A 13,632-nucleotide genomic window follows, 5' to 3' on the forward strand; every position below is an offset into this window, starting at 1 on the left:
TTATAAAGTGAAGTATGTTTTTTGGTTTGAATCATATGATACACACGATGCTCACAGGCACACACTGTTGAGATCACCACAAGAGGTGAATCTTTGTTTTGCTATGCATGCACCAGGTGGGACCTCATGGTGCTGAGCTATGTAACCAAGTTAGTGTTAGAACCGAAAGCTGTTCTTTATTTTTTTTCCATGTAAACCCTTCCTAATAGTGAGTAAACTCATTTCTATAAAACCAGCAACTGTCTCATGGTCTCTTATTCTGCTACTCTGCTAAATGTTAAGAAACACTACACAGGCCAAACCCTCCGTTCCACGCTCAGCTCTTGTACATTGATAAAATATACAACGCAGCCCTTGCACCGAACAACTTGGAGACCCCTAGTCTATGGGATGGAGAACGGGACTCCCAAGTAACCCCCCAGGTCAATTTGCAACTGGATCAGTGGTGGGATCCAAACCTTTTTAATAACAGGTTCCCATGGTGGTGGGATTCAAGCTGTGGCGTAGCGCCAATGGGGCTGGGCGGGGCATTCCGGGGGCGGGGCTGTGGCAAGGACGCAGCCGCTGCGCCGGTCCTTGGGCGGGAAACGAATGCACGCAGGCGCAGGCTGCCACGCACGCCGGCGCGCCTCCTGCTAGACTGCTTCAAGTTCTGCGCGCTACTGCTGAGAGGAGGGGCCTAACTAAGGCAAAAATCACGTGGCAAAATCACCCATTAGTAACCCCCTCTCGGCACACACAAATAATTAGTAACCTGCTCTCGGGAACCTGCGAGAACCTGCTGGATCCCACCTCTGAACTGGATCTCTCACCCCACTTCGCGGCTCCCCAGAGTTAACCAGCAGGATCGCCACAATACTGAGGTCGAGGGCAGATCTTCTGCATCAGCTTAAGTAGTCTAACCCAGTTCTGGTAAGGCCCGTTCCTGCTCCAAACCACAGCGGAGAAGCAGCAGAAGCCTCTTCCTGCCAAAGCTGGCTTATCGAGCCCCATGGAGTTTCCTACCAACAGTTGCAAACCCTGCACTGGTGGAGCGAGCGCAGAGACTTCCTTTCCCAGCCCTTAGCTTCAAGTCAGCTGCCCTTCCACCAACCCGCTTCCAACCCCTGAGGAGTGAAAAAACCACTAGACACTTACCAGGAAGGTCCTTCTCCTCTGAGCCTCGGAGGGCATCTTCTGGGCGATCCTCATCCCATTGGAAGGCACTTTGGACTTTCGGCTTCTTGAGGGAGTCACCCCCTCCAGCTCCCTCCAAAGAGCAGGCTGCACGAGGAATAAGCGCACTCTAACACTTTTAACTTTCTAACTTCTAACTTTTTTAAACAGCGAAAGTGAACAGGAATAGAAGTGGAAGAACTAGGGTGAGGTGGAAGGACAGGAAAACAGTTAAGCTGACTAATAAGAAAGAAGTTGGCAACCGTCTTGTCGCCTAGGGAGACACGACAGCACGGGAGAGCAAGGTGACCTCCTAGGCCCGTGGTGGCGAACCTTTGGCACTCCAGATGTTATGGACTACAATTCCCATCAGCCCTTGCCAGCATGGCCAATTGGCCATGCTGGAAGGGGCTGATGGGAGTATGAAGTCCATGCCAGTCCTGGCACAGTGCCATACTGGGTCCATCCCTCCTCATCAGAAGCCTCCTGGGAGGAAAAGGACCTGTCATGGTATTAAATGTCCTTGATAATTCTTTCTCCCCTGAGCTGGAGGACATCTTCTGGTACCTCCCCAAGCATTGTCTCTGTTGGATATTGGGTGGCCAATATTGATATTTATGTGTTCTGCCTTGATTGACAGGAGGTGATTTTTGGTCCAAACCCGGAGAACTTGATGGAAGGTCGATGACTTGGATACTCCCTGTTTGTTGATGGAAGTTTTGGCTGATTAGAACACGAGTGGTTTGAATCTGCTGCCAAAAGGCCACCGGGGCCAGATGAACGACCCACAGTTCCAGGCAACTGATGGACCTCTTTGGATGACCAGATTCCTTCAACTGGGGATCCGTCCAGATACCGGGGTCTGCAACCTGCGGCTCTCCAGAGCCCCTGGTCCAGTATAACTCTCCAACCAGAGGGAATTACATCTGAAAAGAAACTGTTGTAGGCCTGTGAAGTGTGGTCTGCCCTACTGTGTAATTCCGATGTTTGCTATCAACAGACCCATTGACTGGCAAGCGTCATCAGGGAAACGTGTCTGGATCTCATTACTTGCATTACCAGGTGCCCGGTTTTCTTCACCTTGCGGTCAGCCGCAAATAACCTGAATTGCACCTCATCTATCCCAACCCCTAGGTGTTCTAAGGTTTGGGAAGGTGTCAACGAGCTTCTGGAGAAGTTGACCAAAGAGTGGTGGTCCTGCAGACATCGAATGGTCATTTCCATGTGCTGAATGGCTTTTTGAAGCGATGGGGCCCCAATGAGAAAGTTGTCTAAAATAAAGGTGGATGTTAGTTCCCTTTTGCCTGAGGCTGACTACAAGGTTGATCGCAAGTTTGGAGAAGACTCTCAGGGCCAGGCAGAGTCTGAACGGAAGAGCCCTGAACTGGAAGTGGTTCTCTGCTATGCGGAACCTAAGAAACCTTCTGTGACCTGGGAACGTCGTCACATGACGGTAGGCCTCGGTGAGATCTATGGGCGTCAGGAATCCCTTCAGTAGGAGAGCCTACGAAATAGATCTCAGAATTTCCATCTATAAGTGACAAAGTCCAATGAACCTGTTCAGGAATTTTAAATCCAGTATTGCGCACCAGCCTCCATTGCGTTTGGGAATGGTGAAAAACAGAGCGTAACCCCCCATGGTTTCTTTCTTCAACAGCAGGGGTCTTCAAACTATGCCCCCCCAGATGTTCATGAACTACAATTCCCATCATCCCTGCCACTTAGCCATGCTGGCAGGGGCTGATGGGAATTGTAGTCCATGAACATCTGGAGAGCCATAGTTTGAAGACCCCTGTTCAACAGGAACCTGTTCTGTTGCCTGGATGGACTGTAAATGCTTTAGGGCCGTGGTGGCGAACCTTTGGCACTCCAGATGTTATGGACTACAATTCCCATCAGCCCATCAATTGACCATGCTGGCAGGGGCTGATGGGAATTGTAGTCCATAACATCTGGAGTGCCAAAGGTTCACCACCACTGCTTTAGGACATAGGTGTCAAACTCAGGCCCTCCAGATGTTCATGGACTCCAATTCCCAGCAGCCCCTGCTAGCATGGCCAATTGGCCCTGCTGGCATGGGCTGATGGGAATGGTAGTCCATGAACACCTGGAGGGTCTGAGTTTGACACCTATAATTTAGGGCTTGGATTGTTCTTTGACGTTTTGGTTTGTTGCTGGATGTAGGTGAAACCAAAAGACACACCGGTGGGATGGATTTGGATTCCTTAGTGACAGTGTCCAGAGCCCAAGAATCTATGTTGTTCTGGCACCAGGTTTGGCTGAAGAGTGCCAGATGTCCTCCCACCAGGGTCTGAGTCAAGTCACGCCTTGTTGGCTTTACTGACACCGCCCGAACGGTCTCCCTTGACGGAAAAGCTCTTGCTGGAGAACCGTTCCTTGTAGGTCTGAAGTTGGCTGCTCCAGGCTGGCTTTCGGTTGTCTTGGCGAAAGCGAGGGAGGGCATGTTGCGAACGAAAGGAACCGTTGCTTTTCACTGTCCGCTGCCTGTCATTGCGTAGCAGGGTCCTGGGCATTGCTTTATTCTTGCCCTTGGTTTCTACCAGGATACGATCTAGCGCCTCCCCGAAGAGCTTGCCTCCTCCGAAGGGAAAGGCTGCGACCATGGATTTGGAGCGGAAGTCCGTCGGCCAGGCCCTGAGCCAAAGGAGGCGCCTAGTGGCCACGGTCAAGCCCGTGGCCCTCGCCAAGAAGGTCATGGTGTCCACAGTGGCGTCCGCTGAGAAGGAAGCGGCCATCAGCATTCTGGAAGCTCCCTCGTGAAGGCGCCGTTCAGACTCTGGCAGAAGCTGAATCACTTTCCTGGCCCACACTATGGACGCTCGCGACACGATGGAGGCTGCGGCCGAGGCCCTGATAGCCATGGCTATGGCCTCGTGCGTCTGTCGGGAGAGCTGATCCACCCTGCGGTCAATACGGTCTCGGATCTTCCCCTCCCCGTCTCCTGACACCAGCCCCGAGGACTGCAGGGCCGCTATTGGAGCATCTATCACAGGAACCTGTAAATAGTCCGCGTAAGCCGGAAGGGCGTAGAGTTTTTTAAGGAACTCCGGGACTCGCCTGTTGGCTGCAGGCTTCTCCCATTCCGCCATTATCTGATTTTCAAAGAATTCGGGGAAGGGAAACACCTCTTCAGTAGGGGGGGTGCCGGGAAAAGGTTTCTGGTTCCCGGCATGGGTTGATTTAGTACCGGATTTTTCCTTCCCTTTCCCCTCTCCTGAGATATCCTTGAGGTGCAAGGCAGACAAGCATTTACTGAGCAGGTACGAGTAGTCTTCCGGCTTAAAGAATCTGAACGAGGGCTCGACAACCTGCATTTTCTCCTCTACCTCTTCGTCGGACAGGAACACCACTTCCTTCTCAGAGTCCTCGCCACTATCGGACGTGGCGTCGTATCCCTGCGGGGGACTAACTCTGCCCTTTCTGCAGGCAGCCTTAGCTGGCCAGGAGGTCTTACCCCGTTCCAGGGTGCCTGGGGGATTGCCCTCCATGAACGAGGAAGGGCCTGGGGCAATCTGTGGGGGGTAGGGGTGCTGTATCAAGCCCCTCTCCAATAGTAAGGACATCATGTCCTCCTTCACGGAGGCCGTAAAGTCTTTAGTCATCTTCAGGATGCCTTCCCAGACAGCCTGTGCCTCCTGGGAGGCTAGCAGAGGCTGTGCTGCTTGGGCAGGAACGTCAGGGATCGCGGCATCCATTTTCCGCTTCCTGGCTATTTTTGTGACTTTTTGGCTTGGGGGAGACGGGGCCGGTGCTTTTTGGGCCCCCAGGGCTGAGGCAGCCTGAAATTGAGCTGTGCCCGCCGGGTCAGAATCCTCCTCCTCCAGTGCAGCGACGATGGCCGCTCTGATCTCTTCCTCCGAGGGAAAGCTGTACCCGAAGGTATTGTTCTCCATTTAAAGAAACAGCGCCCAAATTCTGACCTGGCAATTAGCACGGCAGCTGCCCAAGCTCCGAAGGGCCCGGGGCGGCTCCAGCTCTCAAGGGAGCGGAGAGAAGCAACTGAAGAGGATTGAGAGCAGAAGGTCAAAAAGGCAGCGAAAAAGGTTTAAGGCTTAAAGCCAGTAAGAAACAAAGGGCAGGCGGCGGGTTCGGCTGCTTCTCCCTCCGAGGCAGGAATGCTGGAGAGGGTGACTCCCACAGGAAACAGGAAGCCAAAAGAATTAGTCCAGCCTCCCTGTGAATGTGGTGGGAATCACTCAGAGAATCATAGAGTTGGAGGACAGCACAAGGGCCATCAGGTCCAAGCCCCCTCCCATGCAGGAACAAACAAGCAAAGCACTCCCGACAGATCGCCGTCCAGCCTCGTTTTAAAATCTCCAAAGGAGGAGACTGCCCCATACCCCGAGGCAGCACATTCCACTGTCGAACAGCCCTTACTGTCAGGAAGTTCTTCCTAACATTTAGGTGGAATCTCTTTTCCTGCACCTTGAATCCCTTACTCCTTGTCCGAGTCTCTGGAGCAGCAGAAAACAAGCTTGCTCCCTCTTCGACGTGACATCCCTTCAAATATCTAAACATGGCTATCATGTCCCCCCCTTAACCTTCGCTTCTCCAGACTAAACATCCCCAGCTCCATAAGCTGCCCTTCGTAGGGCATGGATGTTCTCCAGCTAAGAGCAAAGGCAGAATGCAAGAAAAGGAGACAGATAAACAGAAATTCTAAGTGGGCAAAGGCAGGTCAGAAGATTGTACGCATCACGCACACAAACATCCTTCAATTGCTGCAACGTAGCAACCCACTCACACCAAAACTAAGTTTTTGCAAAATGGGAGGCTCTGATGGGAGCTGTTAAAATCCCTTCTCCTGGGGTGAAATCATTCTTTGAGGGATCCTGTTTTATGAGTAGGTGGGGCAGATCGCCCATTTGCTGCCCTGGCACATTTGCTGCCCTGGCACATTTGCACTCCCTCTGTGGCCTGCAGGGCATTTGTGCCAAGAAGTGATGTAGGACGGGCCCAGTTGGAACTGCCGGGCTTGTAAATAGATATTCGCCTAGGGCGAGTGGAAATTGCCTCCAGGGGAGCAGGGAGAAAGCTTGCTTATAATCCTTCCCTAACCCTCTGATCCTTTCCCCTTTCTGTTCCTTTGTTCTTTGCCGTTGTATGCCCACAACACAAGCCTTGCCATCAAGCTGGTAATCTTAAATTACTAGGAGGACCCAGTACTCAAAAGCATGTACAGAGAGACTCAGGTGGGGGGGGGGGTAGAAGAAGAAGAGTTTGGATTTATATCCCCCCTTTCTCTCCTGTAGGAGACTCAAAGGGGCTTACAATCTCCTTGCCCTTCCCCCCTCACAACAAACACCCTGTGAGGTAGGTGGGGCTGAGAGAGCTCTGAGAAGCTGTGACTAGCCCAAGGTCACCTAGCTGGCGTTTGTGGGAGTGCACAGGCTAATCTGAATTCCCCAGATAAGCCTCCACAGCTCAGGCGGTAGAGTGGAGAATCAAACCCGGTTCCTCCAGTTTAGATACACGAGCTCTTAAAGTCCTACGCCACTGCTCCAGTCTCCAATTTAGCCTGCCAGCTTTAGCCAAGGGAGCCTAGAAAGACACAGGTACTGGAGTAAGTTGGAGGGGAAAGCTCTCCCCAAACAAACACATTCCACTTTGGCTGTCTCTGGCACATTTGCAATTCTGATACAGCACAGCAGATACAACCATAAAACGGTTGCCACAGGAAGCGGAGCCGCCCACCAAATGCTTCCCACCGTTTACTTTCAGTTTACTTTCTCGTGTTGCTGGGGCAGCTGCTGCCAAAGCAACATTTTTTTTTAAAAAAAAACACATCTGCACAGCCAATCAAAAGCCTCGCTGGGCCCAGGCCATACCTGGCTGCGCCCACTTTCTAAAAACACTTGGCAGGAAAGGTGTTAGTGGGCACCGTGGCTGACCACTTAAGATGCACTAAGGACCATTTTTATTCCCCCCAGGAGCCCGTCCAGGTCTCGAAACACAGTTGATTGTGGACCACGGCTACAAGGAAAAAAAGGGGGAATTCTTCCAAAATTTTTGACCCCCCCGCCCCCCCAAAAACAGGGAATGTTGCCCTGGCATTCAAGACATACTTCTTTGTACTGGTCTCTGATACCCATTTGTGCCCTCTATCCCAGCACCAAGAGAAAGAGCCGCATCATGCCACATGCACTAGGGAGTGCTGCATAACACACACACCCCGGCCACGTCCTGCGTGCTGCAGTGTTTAGAATGCCAGATGAGGATCTCAGAAACTGCAGTTTGAATCCCCGCTCCGCTAAGGAAGCTTGCTAGAAATCGTTCGACCATCACACATACTCAGTCTCACCTACCACGCAGGGTTGTTGTGAGGACAAAAAGAACCAAAAGGTAAGAAGAATAAGAGTTTGGATTTATATCCCCCCTTTCTCTCCTGTAGGAGACTCAAAGGGGCTTACAATCTCCTTGCCCTTCCCCCCCCTCAAAACAAACACCCTGTGAGGTGGGTTGGCCTAAGAGAGCTCCGAGAAGCTGTGACTAGCCCAAGGTCACCCAGCTGGTGTGTGTGGGAGTGTACAGGCTAATCTGAATTCCCCAGACAATCCTCCACAGCTCAGGCGGCAGAGCTGGGAATCAAACCCGGTTCCTCCAGATTAGATACACGAGCTCTTAACCTCCTACGCCACTGCTGCTCCTCACCTCCTGCAAGCCACTTTCAGGACCCCAGTGAGGGAGAAAAGCAAAGTACAAAAAATAAACAATAAGTAGTTAGATACTGACATTATTGCTTAATAACGCGAGGATTGGCCTTCAAGCTGAAGATAAGTACATTGAATTGGTTGATCATTTTGAAGTCAGCGTGCATTTTCTTCTCCAAAGGACAGCTAGAACAAGGGTGTATCTACACTGGCTCATACTTGGATGCCTGGAGAAATAAGCTGTGAGTACACACAGCACGGCAGTCATAAGAACATAAGAACAAGCCAGCTGGATCAGACGGGAGTCCATCTAGTCCAGCTCTCTGCTACTCGCAGTGGCCCAACAGGTGCCTTTGGGAGCTCACATTCTATATCCCTTCTATATCTCTGCATAAAGTCATCAGGAAAACCAACTTTCACCACACCTCAATCATCCAGTTACAGAGCTGTGACAGAACTTGCTGCCCCGAGGAGACTGCCTGCTGCACCCCTGCGTGAGTCACTGCTTTAGGTCAGAGATACACCCAGAACAGCAAACAACACAGAAGCAGAAAAGGGAGCTTCCGGCCAGGGCAGAGCGTTTTTTAAAAGCACAATTCAAAAAGTAGGCCTTCGGGGGGGTATCTGGAAGGCTGCCTTCCAGCTCCTTTCAGAGGAGTCCTTAGCTGTGAGAAACCACCAAGCTCTTACAAACGCTTTTTGAAGGAGTACCAGAAGTTGACAAAGGAGGACTGGGAATATCCCTGAGGGGGCCCAGCCACCCACTGCGGCTTCGGCCTAGGACAAATGTGAACTCCTTTCACCGAGTCTGACGGGTGACGGCGGCACCTTTAGAACTGCCCCCTGGCAGATCCTCAGCCTTTCCCCTGTTTTAGCCCTCCGGCGGTTTTCAGAACCCACAGGAGTCCTTTGTGGGAACCTCTCCAGACAACACTGCCAGTCATTGTCTTCTTCCAGTCTCCCTGCCCGGCCCCCAGTGTGAGGAGGGGGGAAAAGCAAAAAAGGTCAGCTGCTCTGTAAAAGGCTGGTGTTATAAAGCTCCCCCCCCCCCCCAAGCAGATGCTTAAGGAACATTCTTCTCAAGCCAAGAACACACTACGCCAACACGCAGCTGGGATACGCCAGCTTCCAGGTTAAGCAAACATCAGGAACCTGACCATACGCAGAGAGCCTTTCCCGCCAAAGAAAGTCAAGTCAAGCCAACCTTTATTGGCGTTATCAGCATGAAAGACAGACAAGAAAAAAAAATCCATATAACAAAATAGAGCTTGAAAACCCAGCTGCGGGGCTATAGAAATCTTACTCTACGTTTACAGATGCAATCCGATGGCGAGATGCAGACATTGGGCGGCCGTCTCGGTTGAATTAGCAACGTCGTTGTTTAACAGGTATAAGATTTTTGGTCTGTCCGAGAAACTCTTTTTCTTTGCCAGAACCAGTTGCAAAAGGTTGAGTCTGGTTATCTGATATCGAGGGCAGGGACAAAGCACACGCTCGAGCGACTCTACACAGTTCATGGTGCATCGCAAGGTCTCTTACGATGGAGAATTTTCAACTGCCTTGCAACAAAGCTGATGGTAATACATCAGAGAGCCAGCGTGGTGTACTGGTTAAGAGCAGGTGAGCTCTAATCTGGAGAATCGGGTTTGATTCTCTGGTCTGCCACTTGAGCTATGGAGGCTTACCAGGTGAACCAGATTAGTTTGTGCACTCAAAACACATGCCAAACGAATTTGTGCACTCTAACTGTAACCTTGGGCTAGTCACAGTTCTTCGGAGCTCTCTCAGTCCCACCCACCTCACAGAGTGTTTGTTGTGGGGGAGGAAGGGAAAGGAGATTGTAAGCCTCTTTGAGTCTCCTTACAGGAGAGAAAGGGGGGGGTATAAATCCTAACTCTTCTTCTTCTTCGCCAATGGTGGCTCAGGTTCAAAGGCCAGCAAAATTAGAGTTTTGTAGGTAAGTTTATTCATTCATTTAATCATACTTGTATCGTGCTCAGGAGCCCTGTGGCGCAGAGTGGTAAGCTGCAGCACTGCAATCAAAGCTCTGCTCATGACCCGAAGTTCGATCCCAACAGAAGTCAGTTTCAGGTCGCTGGCTCAAAGATGACTCGGCCTTTATCTGAGGTTGGAAAAATGAGTACCCAGTTTGTAGTGGGTAAAGTGTAAAGACTGAGGAAGGCAACGGCAAACCACTCTGTAAACAAAGTCTTCCTAGTAAATATTGTGAGCTGATGTTACCCCATGATCATTAATGACCCAGTACTGGTCAGGGGGATGCTATCTAGCTGGGGGAGGGGTGGCAGCCAGGGCACGGAGCCCCGCCCCCAGGCGTGGGGAGGGGGGCGCCAGGAGACAATTTGTCTCCAGATGCTATTTACCTCCGGTACGCCTCTGCTTACACCATAAAATTTCAACAACGATTAACAAAATTCAGGGGACAGAGCATAATTTAAAAATGGCCGCAAGTTCCCAATAAAACTGATCCAAAAACAACGGCACCTCAAAAAGTCTTCCACTCCACACTGAAGACGAATTCTCAAGCAGGACTGCTAAACAGACCTGCAAGTTGCTAGCCCTCAATATTTTTGAAGACACTTCTGCGGAGACTTGGCTGAATACAAATATACCTTAACAGATGACAGCTGCTAGAGAAAGAATGCCAGTCCTCAGACAAAAGAAATGTCAAGGGGAAACTGCAATGCAAAATCGCTGAATTTGAGTTACCGTATATACTTGTGTATAAGTCGACCTGAATATAAGTCGAGGGAGGCTTTTTCAGCAAAAAAAATGTGCTGAAAAAGTCGACTTATACATGAGTATATACGATAATTCACAGGGCTGAAGAGGTAAGATGGGATTTTTATCTCACTATAGATCTAATTTCTGGTTCTAACCAGCTCCTCTCTGCTCTAACCAAGCTGAATACAATATGCACAGCATCTTGAACATCCTTTACAACATCCCTCCTACCTTGATGGCCCTTGGGGTCTCTATGATTCTAAGGACGGAGAGAGCTCCATTTCTATGTGCGTGTGAGAAAAGTAGCTTCAATTCTTGAAAGTTTATACCCTGAGACTGCGGGTGGTCTCTAAGGTGCTCCTCGACACGAATCTAATTGTTTTACCGCAAGTCAACACATAGCTGACAGACTGACTCTGCTTTCTACCTCCAGCCGCACGCATCACTCAAGAGTCAAAAGTAGTCTGACCCCACCCCTAACTTCAGGGCAGGAAGCCAATTTCTTCTGGTTCCCCTCCCTGCCACAAAAACCATTTGTTTGAGCTTTGCTATCAGCTTTTTTCTCCCTTTGCCCACGGTTAATTTGAACCCGGAAGCTGCCTCCGATAGAGTTCTCTATTGGAGGCAGACACAGGCACTGGTCAATCAGTGCTGTGTACAGTTAGATATGGCGTGAATCAAAAGCAGCCCCACCTCAAGCCGTAAATAGGGTGACAACAGGATTGTTGCTAATGTTACTCGAACCTTCTTTTAGGCTTGTAAATGCCTTGCGGATCGTGATACAAGGCCAACTGGGTTGTGGATTTTTCCATCCTTGCTTGATCACCTACAGCTTCCCCATTAAAGCCACAGGTGACGGGGAGAACAAATATTTAGATGCTTGCATACAAATCAGAAGCAAGCCACCAAGCACCTCAGCATAGAGAGGCAAATGTTAACACATCACGGGTGTGGCAAGACCACAATATAGATCAGCCTCTGGCCGGAACACCCCAGCAGTGTTGGGAGAACCACACCTGGTGCGTGTGTTTCCCTTGCGAAAGTAGCAGAGCGGCACAGAGGCTGAACACAGGGAAGCTAACCTGGGCACACACGCGTGGCTGAGCTTGCTAGAGAGAACTTCAGACACAAAAGAAAGTCAGAGTCGTTTGTAGTTTCTAATCTAATAAAAAGAGTATTTATTAGTGAACTCCATTCTGGATAGAAAGGTGGAGAGATAGGTTCACTATCTATTCTAATCTAGCTGGATGGAGGCGGATGCGTAGGAGACACATCCTCTCCCTAGGCATGGTGAAGGTAAGATGGAGAGGTTCTGAGAAGAAGGCGGAAGCAAGGGAGGAAGTCCCTAAGAGTATCAGTCTACATCGGACCTGGGCATTATACGGCCCGCGGGCCACATCCGGCCTGCCGGATGACCCTGACTGGCCCCCTGCCGTGCTGGGGAGCGAGGCGCCTTTGAAAGCCCCGCAGAAGCAGGTTGCCTTGGCTGTCGGCTTCTGCGGGGCTTTCAAAAGCGCCTCGTCCCCCTGCCTTTTGACCCAGCCCTCCACAATATTTTCTGTTTCTTATGCGGCCCCATGGAAAAAATAATTGCCCACCCTGGTCTACATCAAAGGGATAGAGTCAGCATGATAGAGTAAAGGTGACAAATTCCTAAGTCCCTACCTAGCCACTAGCTCGCTAGTAAAAAAACCCTCTGTAGGATGAGGCAGGAAACAGCAGAAAGCATTAAGATCAGTGTTCAAGATGGAGAGCTGCAAGCAGATGCAGAGAGGAAGTCTGCCTTGCCATGAGGCACTGGGCCAAGCCACGGTTCCGGAAGGAGAAGAAATGAACACGGGGGACAATTCCTAGAACAGGCCTTGCAGGAAGAGACAGCCACAAGAGACTCCCTTTGCAGGAGGGGGCGGATTCCCGCCCTCACGCAATCCACGTTTTACAATGACCTCTTAACCTAGTGGGGGGAAAAGTTTCATTTTTAGACCCTCTGCCCACAGGGCCTTGGGAACGGGCCATAAAAGATGAACTTCAAGACAGGAAATACGACCAGAAGCCACTGAGAGAACAGGATGTGTGCATTAGATGCTCCGATAGGTGACAGTCTGGCAAACCGCTAGCTGTTCGCTCAGGGGAAAAGCCATCAGGATGGTTTCAAGTTGAGACAAAGGCATGCAGGAAGCCTAATCAAAAGACTGTCAGAACCATTAACCTCGAACCTCCACAAACAGCAGAAGTCTACCCCCAAAATTACTATTCAAAAATGTCTACCCTGCTTTTAAAACAGCGTTATGGAAATTCAAGCCAACATTAAAATGGGCCAGCAAAGCACTATGAAAAATTAATGAGAACCTATTGGTAAGCCAGTAAACACTCACCGCCATTAAAAGAACCAAACTCAGTCTGAGAAAACAGAAATACCTTCACCCAGGACTAGATGTTTAAGGTAGCACCTGGGAAGCAGATGTGGAGAAACAATGCTCCACAACTGGGGAGCCACAACTGAAGAGGACCTGCTTCTGGTAATGAGCAATCTCACCTTTGCAACCATCAGCAGATGAATAATAAAGGCCTCAGTCAAGGGACAGGCTTGTGTGAACAGGTTACCTTTCGAATATACTAGATCAGGGCTGCCCAACTCCGGCCCTCCAGATGTTCATGGACTACAATTCCCAGAGGCTGAGGTCAGGGGCTGATGGGAATCATAGTCCATGAACATCTGGAGGGTCAGAGTTAGACAACCCTGATCTAGTATACTTGAGCCAAGCCACGGGGTCCTACCTTTATACCTAGCATGGCCATTTCCAAAGGCATCTTACTGGCCACCTACAGCAACAACATTCTGATTAGGTAGACCTTTGGTCTGATCCAGAAAGGCAGTTAAGAACATCAGAACATTAGAACTAGCCTGCTGGATCAGACCAGAGTCCATCTAGTCCAGCACTCTGCTACTCGCAGTGGCCCACCAGGTGCCTTTGGGAGCTCCCGTGCAGGATGTGAAAGCAATGGCCTTCTGCTGCTGCTGCTCCTGAGCACCTGGTCTGCTAAGGCATTTGCAATCTGAGAT

General features: G+C 50.4%; 1 protein-coding gene across 3 annotated transcripts in view; it reads right to left on the reverse strand.

Annotated features, from left to right (window-relative positions):
* Nucleotides 1-13,632, reverse strand: part of TAGLN2 (transgelin 2) — a 37,519-nt gene that overhangs the window by 9,358 nt on the left and 14,529 nt on the right. Inside the window, exon 1 of one of the 3 annotated variants that reach the window (XM_048511780.1) lies at nucleotides 1,138-1,494. The exons of the other annotated variants lie outside the window; for them this stretch is intronic. The gene's annotated coding sequence lies outside the window, so the exon portion shown is untranslated. Of the gene's footprint in view, nucleotides 1-1,137; nucleotides 1,495-13,632 lie in introns of those variants that run through there. 3 annotated transcript variants of the gene reach the window in all.

The sequence above is a fragment of the Sphaerodactylus townsendi genome, linkage group LG01, assembly GCF_021028975.2.
Source record: "Sphaerodactylus townsendi isolate TG3544 linkage group LG01, MPM_Stown_v2.3, whole genome shotgun sequence".
NCBI lineage: Eukaryota > Metazoa > Chordata > Lepidosauria > Squamata > Sphaerodactylidae > Sphaerodactylus > Sphaerodactylus townsendi.